This window comes from Bidens hawaiensis, unplaced genomic scaffold (genome assembly GCF_021521415.1).
Source record: "Bidens hawaiensis isolate Kalapana, Puna unplaced genomic scaffold, B.hawaiensis_p1.1 tig00014429_1, whole genome shotgun sequence".
NCBI classification, from domain to species: domain Eukaryota; kingdom Viridiplantae; phylum Streptophyta; class Magnoliopsida; order Asterales; family Asteraceae; genus Bidens; species Bidens hawaiensis.
In genome coordinates this window covers 160,651-171,856 of record NW_027492255.1, presented here as the reverse complement: position 1 = coordinate 171,856, position 11,206 = coordinate 160,651, and positions in this window count along the sequence as shown.

Below are 11,206 nucleotides of genomic sequence, written 5' to 3'. Positions count from 1 at the left end.
ATAGCTTAGCCTAACTCGTAGTTTAACATTAGACTAACCTTTAGTTTAACTTTAGCTAACTTTTACTTTAGTTTTCATTTTGATTTAGTCCCATATATGTCCTCTACTTTTAAATCCGAGCTTGTTTCTCCAATTTCTGAACCGGAACAACTCTTTCGTCGACGAGCACGTAAACGGACTGCAGAAACCGCCGAAGCAATCAATGACGAATCAGTAGACACCACCACATCAGGAGAAAATCAAACCGATGAAATGATGGCGGCCTAGAACAATGAGCCAAATTTGAGCCAGTATGCCATGCCAACTCTCGAAGGTTATGACAATAGAGTGGCTCCACCCGAAATCACCGAAAATTTAGAAATCAAATCAAGCACCATTCATATGGTAGAAAATTCAGTTCAATTTCATGGTCTCCTCGACGAAGACCCTCTTTCTCATATATCTCGATACCTACAAATATACGGAACCTTTAAAATTCAAAACTGTTCAGACGATCAAATCAAACTCAAACTCTTTCCTTTATCTCTAAGGGGCCAAGCCCTAGAATGGATAGAATCTATTTCCTCTGGTTCCATCACCACTTGGGACCAGATGGTTGAACAGTTTACCCTCAAATATTTTCTGCCTGATAAAACTACCAAATACCGAGCCAGCATTACCGGATTTCAGACCTATGATGATGAATCGCTACACGCAGCATGGGAGAGATACAAAAGTATTCTAAGAAGATTCCCACACCATGGACTGAGCATATGGTTACAACTACAAACATTCTTTGACACACAATCCAGCAAAAACAAGCAGGCCATCGACCAAATCGCCGGTGGAGACCTGGGATCCAAATCACCTAACGAAGCATTTGAAGTCCTGGAGAAGACCGCAAAGAAGAGTTTCGCTTAAAACCCACCAACATCTACATAAACCCATAATGGAATACACCACGTTGATTCCAACACTCTTGTCACAGCACAACTTGAAGCCCTTTCTAAAAAATTCGAACAACTTCAAGCCGAGCTATCAAAAACCAGACTCACCTGTGACACTTGTGGAGGAAATCATAAAGCAAGTGACTGCAAACAAGTCATCATGGACATGGAAGAAGTCGATTTCATCGCTCGGCAGAACAACGCTTTCAGTAATAACTACAATCTAGGATGGAGAAACCACCTGAATTTCAGCTGGAAAAATGGAGGTAACACTCAACCCTTACCCGGATTCGAGAAAAGACCGATGAATCAATCCTTCCAGCCTAAACCTCAATTCCATGATCAATGTTCTAGTAGTCATCAAAACTCGAGCTACTTAAAGATAGAAGAAATGTTAATCCAACTCATGACCCAAACAAATGAAGTAGAAAAGAAGGCCGAATCAAGAGCTGTTGATATCAGCGGAGTATTATTAAAACATGAAGCCAACCTCAAAAGTCAACAAGCATCACTACAGAATCTAGAAACTCAAATCGGTCAAGTTGCCCGACAATTATCCGCGAGACCACCCGACACTCTTCCAAGCAACAGAATCCCCAACCCGAATGCGACAGCTAACGCTGTTACACTCATAAGCGGTACAACCACTGTTGCCTCACCAACTTCAGGACCAATTACGGAAAACGAGTCTCCTGATGAAACGTAAAAAGGACAGACCTCAACAGGCACCATACAACCCAAGGAGCCAGTCCGAACTTATGTTCCACCTATTCCATACCTAGGAAGGCTGAAGCAAGAACGATTGGAAGCTCAGTACGGGAAGTTTTTAGAACTCTTTAAATAACTCCATATTAACATTCCTTTTGTCGAAGCCATCGCCCAAATGCCAAAATATGCCAAGTTTCTCAAAGAAGTACTGACAAACAAAAGGTAGCTGGAGGAACTCTCGCATTTCACCCTAAGTAAAGAATGTTCAGTAGCCCTCCAAAGCAAGCTGCCAACAAAAATGACCGATCTAGGTAGCTTTACTATCCCTTGTCTTATAGGAAATTTGTCTGTTAGCAATTCCCTGGCTGACCTAGGAGCTAGTATTAATTTAATGCCTTATGCGGTTTTTGCAAAACTAGGGATATGAGAACCAAAGCCAACCCGCATGAGCATTCAATTAGTTGACTGATTTGTTAAATATCCTCGGGGCATTTTTGAAAACATGCTTGTCAAAATTGACAAATTTGTTTTCCCAGTAGATTTTATTATTCTAGACATAGAGGAAGACAAAAGTGTACCTCTGATTTTAGGAAGACCCTTTTTAGACATGGAGGAAGACAAAAGTAGGGGCTATTATTGATGTTTGCACCGGCAAGCTCACTCTCAGGGTCAATGACGAGGTAATCACTGTTGATATAGGAAAATCTATGCAATATCCGGAACATCACGATGACACATTATACTGTGTTGACATCATCGATTCTATCGTGAGTTGCTATGTGTGGAAATCTTCCCTTAATACCTCATTAGAAGCACAAATCATAACTGACACTATTACCAAACCCATTTTAGAAAACGATAATCTCAATATTGTGAATAACTATCAGGAAGCATCAGAAGTAGTATATGAGATCACTGAATGCAATTAAAAATAAAAACCATCAATCGAAGAACCACCAGCCTTAGAATTAAAAGAACTACCAAACCATCTCGAATACGCCTTTCTAGAAAAAGACTCTCAACTCCCAGTAATTATTTCATCTCACCTTTCTAAAGAAGAGAAAGACGAACTTCTTAAGGTTCTAAAAAACCATAAGAAGGCTATCGCATTGAAGATCATGGATATCAAGGGCATTAGTTCTTCTCTTTGTACTCACAAAATCCTCATGGAAGAAGAATACAATCCCGTGGTCCAACATCAAAGACGTCTCAATCCCAACATGCAAGATGTGATAAAGAAAGAAGTAATCAAACTCCTTGATGCCGGATTAATCTAGTACCCAATAAGGGATGAATGACGGTCGTAATGAACGAAAAGGAGGAGCTAATACCAATGAGGACCATCACAGGCTGGCGAGTTTGCATTGACTACCGGAAACTCAATAACACCACAAGAAAATATCATTTTCCACTTTCTTTCATCGATCAAATGCTTGAACGATTATCTGGAAAAATGTTCTATTGTTTTCTTGACGGATTTTCTAGATATTTCCAAATTCTCGTTACTCCTGAAGATCAGGAGAAAATCACTTTTACATGTCCATACGGAACCTTCGCCTACCGAAGAATGCCATTTGGATTATGTAATGCTCCAGCCACCTTCCAGTGACAAAATGTTAGCCAGGTGTGAGGAAGTAAATCTAGTGCTCAACTGGGAGAAATGCCACTTTATGGTTAAAGAAGGCATCTTTCTCGGCCACAATATTTTTCAAAAGGGATTAGAGGTCGAAAAAGCAAAAATAGAAACTATCTCTAAACTTCCACACCCTACCTCAGTAAAAGCTATTAGAAGTTTTCTAGGTCACGCAGGATTCTACCGACGTTTCATAAAAGACTTTTACAAAATCACTAGGCCTATGACCAAACTTCTGGAGAAAGACGCACCCGTTGTCTTCTCTGAAGAATATGTTGAATCATTCAACATATTAAAAGATAAACTTGTCAACGCACCAATCATGACTACACCCGACTGGATCTTTCCATTCGAAATCATGTGCGATGCAAGTGACTTTGCAGTTGGAGCCGTACTCGGACAACGCCAAGAAAAACACTTTCACCCAGTTTACTATGCCAGTAAAACTCTTAACGAAGCACAAGAGAATTACAACACAACAGAAAAAGAGTTACTAGCAGTAGTTTTTGGCGTTGAAAAATTTAGATCATACCTCGTTCTTTCCAAAACCATAGTTTACACGATCATGCCGCAATTCGTTACCTCTTCAATAAGCAAGATGCCAAACCCAGACTTATCCGATGGATCCTACTACTCCAAGAATTCGACACAGACGTCAAAGACAAAAAGCGAGCACATAATGTAGCCGTAGACCGCCTCTCATGTTTAGAATGCCCAACTTCAGAATAATTTCACAAGAAAATTATTAATTTTCCACATGAAATTCTCATGCGCATCCAAGCGGTCACAGAGAAGAAGACGAAAGTCCTTGGTATGCCGACTTCGCAAACTACCTAGCTTGTAGAATCCTAAGAAAAGGACTTACTCATCAACAACGGAAGAAATTCTTCTCTGACCTTAAGTTCTACTTCTGGGAAGACCCGTACTTGTTTAGGATAGGTGCCGATCATGTTGTTCGTAGGTGTGTTGCAGGAAAGGAAGCGTCAGATATTCTCAAACACTGCCATGAATGACCAACTGGTGGACACCACGGTACCGCCACTACGGTCAGAAAGATACACATACTTTGATCCAAGCATGCGATGCTTGTCAAAGAGCCGGGAACATCTCATCCAAAAATGAGATGGCTCAGAAAGGCATTCAAATTTGTGAAGTCTTTGATGTATGGGGAATATGATTTCATGGGCCCATTTCCTAACTCATTTGAAAATAAATACATCCTTGTAGCAGTCGCCTACGTATCTAAATGGGTAGAAGCACAAGCTCTTCCCACTAATGATGCTCAAGTAGTTGTACGATTTCTGAAAAAGTTATTTTCACGATTCAGCACTCCAAAAGCCCTAATCAGTGACAGAGGTACTCACTTTTGTAATGCCTTAATGAAAAAAGTCTTAGCACGATATGGAGTTCACTATCGAATGGCTACACCATATCACCCTCAGATTGGTGGGCAGGTAGAGGTCTCGAACCGAGGAATCAAAAGGATCTTAGAAAGAACCATAGGGATGAATCACAAAAATTTGACAGATAAGTTAGATGACGCTTTGTGGGCCCTTAGGATAGCCTACAAAACCCCCATAGGAACGACACCCTTCAAACTCGTTTATGGGAAAGCATGTCATCTACTAGTAGAATTAAAGCACAAAGCCTACTGGGCTCTTAGAGCAGTGAACCTCGATTTAATGTCCGCCGGCATAAACCGGGAAGATTAAATTCACGAGCTCAAGGAACTGAGAACATTAGCCTATGAAAATTCCTGGTCTTACAAAGAAAAGACTAAACGTTTGCACGACGCCCATTTAAAAGGAAACAAGAAATTCCAAGTTGGCGATCGTGTACTATGCCGATGGACAGGTCCATACATAGTTGAATCAGTCTTTGACTATGGGACAGCCGAGATCTCAAATTCAAATGGCCAAAAGTTTAAAGTAAATGTACATCGATTAAAACCATATATCGATGGACCATATGAAGAAATTTTGGAGGTAGTAACCCTCCAACTCCCTGAATAGGAAATTAAGGAAACAAGGTCTGGCCAAGACCCTGATTAAATTCGGCATTGTAAATAAAATTAAAAATAAAAATAAATAAATAATAATAATGATAAGTTTCAGTATTATTATGATTTGGATGCTTTTGGTTTTTTGCAGTTTTATTATTCAGGTACACTACAGGAAAGAGACAAAAAAACAGGGGACACTCTCAAAATTTCGTTAGCCCGTAGGGAAGTTCCTTTCCACATTACCCACCATACTTTATTTGAATCATTTTACGAGTATTTTTATGAATCTTTTCACATTGAGGGCAATGTGAGATTCAAGTGTGGGGAGGGGAATTATTTGACCAATTGCTTGCTCAACTAATTATAAGATTCTCTAATAAACAAAATTTTTGTAGTAAGCAAAGACTATTTTTATAACAAAACCAAAAGCATATCCATGAAATTTTTTTGCAAATAACCAACTAAAAAAATCTACTATAAACTAAAAGTGAAAAAGTAAAAAAGAAGTTTTGTAATAGAGAGAAGAAATTTATGCAAAATATGGCGTTTATACCCAATTCCTCTGTTACTGTCAGATAAACCACATGCCATATAAATATTTTTTTCGGAAGATTTGAGTGAGTCATATGTTTCGTGTGATTTAGAACATGTCGCAATTATTCATTTCAAGACCACACGAAGCGTTGTATAAGGAAGAAGGTAATATTGTCACAATCCCATCAAACCATTCTTCAAATCACAAAAGCAAAAACCTTACAAAACCTTACCATACCACTTTATCTCTCTCACCGGTAAAATACAACACTGGTCTTTTACGAGCAGGACCTAAAGAACTGGAAATGCATTCTTTCGATTTCAATTTCCTTTGCTGCATACATTTCACAAAACCTAGGTTGCCTCCAGAACTTAGGGAGAAAATCTTTTTCTTTAGCAATGAGGTGAGGAAAATGTGGCGCCAAGAAGAACAAAGGCCACCATTTGTGGAATTTCCAAAAACGCAATGAAAAGAAGAGTAAAAAGATACAAATGATATTAGGATGCGGAAACTGGTCTCACGAAGGAAGATGTAGAAAAAGTCAAACTCAGTTTCAACATGAATATACCGAACTAAGAGGGTGGGGGCTATTAGGCTCAAAGCCGAACGATCCATTAGAGTTGGGAGTTATGTTCAGAGCAGGATTGAGGAAGAACTGATCCACATCCTCGACAAAAGTGGTCTTGACGATCTGACCTTAAAAGAGTCACTTTGATTTACAAAAAAATAAAATAAAAATGAAATTCATCATCATCGGGAGAAGAGAGCTAACCGTTGAAGATATCTTAAGACTCCCGACAATCAGCCGAAGTTGTATTTACCGTCCTCATCCTCATTAACCTAAACCTTTGAACCACCACAAAATACCAAATCCCTACTCACACAAAACCAACCCATATTACCTTCTGATCTATGAAACCCTTCACAAAGGTGGAGATTTGAACTTGCTGCAAGATTATTTATCACATGTTACATTTTGGCTAAGAGTGTTCACATACATACATCACAAGTATGATCAGATATGAAAACGAGTGTCAGTGAAAATTATGAGAACGTGACGTTTTGCATAAATGGAAGCTCATAAAAACAAATCACCTTTTTTATATATCACTACATATATTCCTATGATTTAAGGTTGGATATTTTGTTCCCATTTTCTTGGAACTCTTTTGGGGATGTTTAAGTTATGGTCCTAACTTGCTATTTTTAGAGAATGTTTATAAGTAGCTTGCTTGAGGACAAGCAAGGTTCAAGTGTGGGGATATTTGATGTATATAAAAATATACATCTTTTTAGCATCAAATAATCTTTAAAAACTGCAATTTCTATCGTATAATATAGTTAAAATAACTACTTATCTTGTTAAAATGTATTTTCAGGTGAATCCAAGCTTCAAACGAAGAAACGAATGAAAAACCAAAGAAAACCCAATAAAAAAACAAAACATGGGGTTGTACTTCAAAAAGCATGGGGATGTGCTTTTGAAAACACGGCGCTGTGCTTCTGAAAGCACGGGGCCGTGCTTTTGGAAGCACGGGGCCGTGCTTACCTTTCAAAAACGATAAAAAGAATTAGCACATGTCACAAAAAAGCACGGGGCGTGCCTACGTAAGCACGAGGCCGTGCTTACCTTTTAGAAACAACAAAAAGAATTAGCACATGTCACTAAAAAGCACGGGACCGTGTTTCTCACTCCAGATTTCCTATAAGTAGTGGCTCATGTTGCACTCATTTGGTGTGCCTTGAAGAGAGTTCTATCCGGTTTTCACTTTAAAAAACACACACTAACATTAACATTGAACTAGTGAAGAGTTTGAAGGCTTGGAGGTCATCACCATCAACCATCATCATTAACCATCATCATCATTATTAAGAAGGAAGATTCATCCACATTTGGTTAGATTGTTCTAGTTTAATCATGTGTTTGTTATTATCATCCATCCTAATGTTAATCACCATGCTCATTATGAGCTAAACTCCATTCACCATCTAATATCTATGAAGAAGCTTTGTTTTACTTGATAATTATATAAAACATGTGGTTTAGTATAGTAAAGTAAATGGTTATCTTACAATTATATTTTGATGAGAAATGTTTAACCATCTTAAATCACTAATTCAAAGTTGGTGATTGTCAATTCTATTGACAATCATTCATGATCGATTCATGTTCTTGAAAAATAGAAATACTTTGATACATTCACGAAACATGGATCTATATAATGGTCTTAAAAATGTTGAGATATAAGTTATGATGTATTTATCTAAGTCTTGGTAATCCGAAAATTTCTTTGCTTAGGATATCATGGTAGTTAAAGAAGTCATATGTTAACGGAATGTGTAATTATAACCCACATAAATCAACTAAGGGGAGGTTGTGTGAGTTAACTACAACCACCCGAAGTTGTTAGAATTGGTATTTGAGAAATCGAAGTCAATCCTAATCTTTCTACTTTACGAAAATACCTGCCAACTTAAATTGACATTCTTGAGGTAGCATGACATTAGGAAATGATGGACTTTAAAATGCGCATGTTACCTCATTTGTGCCAAAGATGCTCACTTAAGGCTTAAGTAGCAATTAATCATATATTGCTACGACAAGTTTACCACATGTTTGAATATTAATTATCAATGCTAAAATGGAGTGGATTCTAGATCTTAGATGGTAACCATTATATAATTGAACTACTTGTTTAGAATTTCTCGTCTTTGTCACCTATATATTATATATAAGTATTTATATTTTATAAAAAGTTCAAAAATTAACCTCAAAATGATTAAAACCTCCGATTAAAGTAAAACAACGATTTGTTATTAGAAACATTTGTGTCCACGGATCGATACTTGGTTTTTACCAATACTATTCTACATATACGATAGGTACACATGCCTATTTTTTGTGTGTTTAGTCTTTGTAGAAACCACTTTTATAAAGTTAAAACACGATCTTGTGCAAAAGCAAATCATTCCATCTATCATATTTATTTCACCACACTTACAACACGCATCATGAAGCCAAAATTCACATTTTGAGAACTTGGGGTACAACTTCTCATAAGATTCGGAGATGCGAAACATGTTCTTCCTTTAACTTAGAATAAATGAGTATGTCGTCGATGAATACGATAACAAATTTATCCAAGTAAGGTTTAAAGATTCGGTTCATCATGTCCATGAAAGCGGCGGGGGCATTAGTGAGACCAAATGGCATGACCGTGAACTCATAATGTCCATACCTTGTTCGGAACTCGGTTTTAGGAATGTCTTCGGATTGGACATTGAGTTGATGATAGCCAGAACGCAGATCGATTTTAGAGAAATAGCTTGCGCCTTGAAGTTGGTCGAAAAGATCATCGATTCAAGGGAGTGGATATCGATTCTTTATTGTTACTTTGTTTAGAGCTCGGTAGTCGATACACATTCGCATGGATCCATCTTTCTTTTTAACGAATAGAATTGGCGCTCCCCACGGTGATGAACTTGGGCGGATGAAACTCTTCTCAAATAGCTCGTCTAGTTGTTTTTCAACTCCTTCATCTCGGTTGGTGCTAAACGATATGGAGCCTTGGCATTGTTGCAGTTCTGGGCATGGGATCGATCCTAAATTCGACTTCTCTATCGGGAAGAATTCCGGGCAGCTCATCGGGAAAGACATCTGAAGATTTTGAGAAAATAGGTACATCTTTAATCTCCTTTGGCTTAGATTCTTTGGTGACATAGGCCATGAATGCTAAGCATCCATGATTTAAACATTTGCTAGCCTTAATCATTGAAATTATGCTAAGTTGGCCAGTGTCTTTGTCCATTTCAATTCAGATAGTTCGTTTATCAGGGGCTCGAAGTTCAATGGTCTTGCTATTTCAAATGATACGGTTATGGTTATTGGATAACCAGTCCATGCCAAGTATTATATCAAAACCGGCAAGAGTCATGGGTAACAATTGAATATGCAGAATGTAACAAGCTAACAAGATTTTTTTATTTTCTAGAGCTTCGGAGATTTTAACTATTTCTCCACTAGCACTCTAGACACTTAGAGTTTTATTTAATTTTGTTAAAGGTTCGTTTAATAGACTACAAAAGCTATAATCTATGAAACTTAAGTTGGCACCCGAATCAAACAAAACTCTTGCATATGTGTTTTTAACTAGAGACGTACCGGTGATGGTTTTTGGCATGTCGGCCGCTTTCTTTGTGTCGAGGATGAAGAATCTTGCATTGCCTTCTTAGGCTCGTTCTTTTGTTCACTTCCACCCCCACCACCAGCATCGGGCTTGTTCTTTGGGCATTTAAAGCTGAGATGACCCATTTCTTTTCAATTGTAACAGGTCATTGACTGTTTCCAACAATCGGCCGTTGTGTGGCCGGTTTTGTGGCATGAGTCTAAAAAAGTGGGTGCAGAAGTAGTAAAATGGTAGCGACTTTTATGGTACTTCTTGCAGATTTTGCATTGAGTGAAATTGTAGTTGAATTCAGATTTGCGTTGATCTACATTCTTGCCCTTGAAGCGGCGTTTCCTCCTTTCTTGTGGTCGTTTGACAGCACCACCTTCTTGTCCTCTTCTTTATTTCAAATTAAACAATTCATCAGATAACCAGCAAACTCCATGGCAGAATCAGCTGTTTAAGGTAAGTGAGACCTCACCATGTCACGGATTTCCCGCGGAAGTCCCCATATATATCTTGTGACTTTGCTGGACTTAGGGGTTACCGGCTGGGGTACGAGTCGGCAGTACTCGTGAAATTTTGGTCCAATATTCTTAAGGTCCTTGAATGAGCAGCTTTCAATTTTTAGTTTCATAAATTATTGTTTTATGCCGCCATCGACGTCTGATTCATGAAAACTTTCTTCGAGATGAGATGGATTAGGACGAGTGCTCGGTGGAGTGAGTTTGTCTAGATTGGGTTCTATTGTGGGATTCAGCTCTCATGACTTTCTTTATCATTTCTTGTATTTGATTCATGTATATTTCAGGAATTTGTTCTTGTTCATTTTCAATACGGTCGCCTTCTCTTCGATGAGAAGCTTCTATGTTGTGTTGATTGTCTTGTTTCGACATTCTAAAATAATTACATTCTTTTCTTAAAACATATTTTTATTCATTTTTTTCATTTATTACACATTTATATACATATATATCATTACTTGACAAATATATTTCCTTATCCATACTACGGCGATTTACTATCCTTATTATTTTAAACACATAATAGTTACATAACAACAAACACTTGTTCACACTCTCTAATCTTTCATGAACGTCTTCACCATCTTTGTCATCTTATTGCACTTGTGCAGAAGCTTTTTTCCTATCTTCTTTTTCTTACTTCCTTATTTTGCCCCATTCTTACTTAACTCATTAATCTTGTGTAATGCTCGATCAAGAGGTTCTTCTTGGG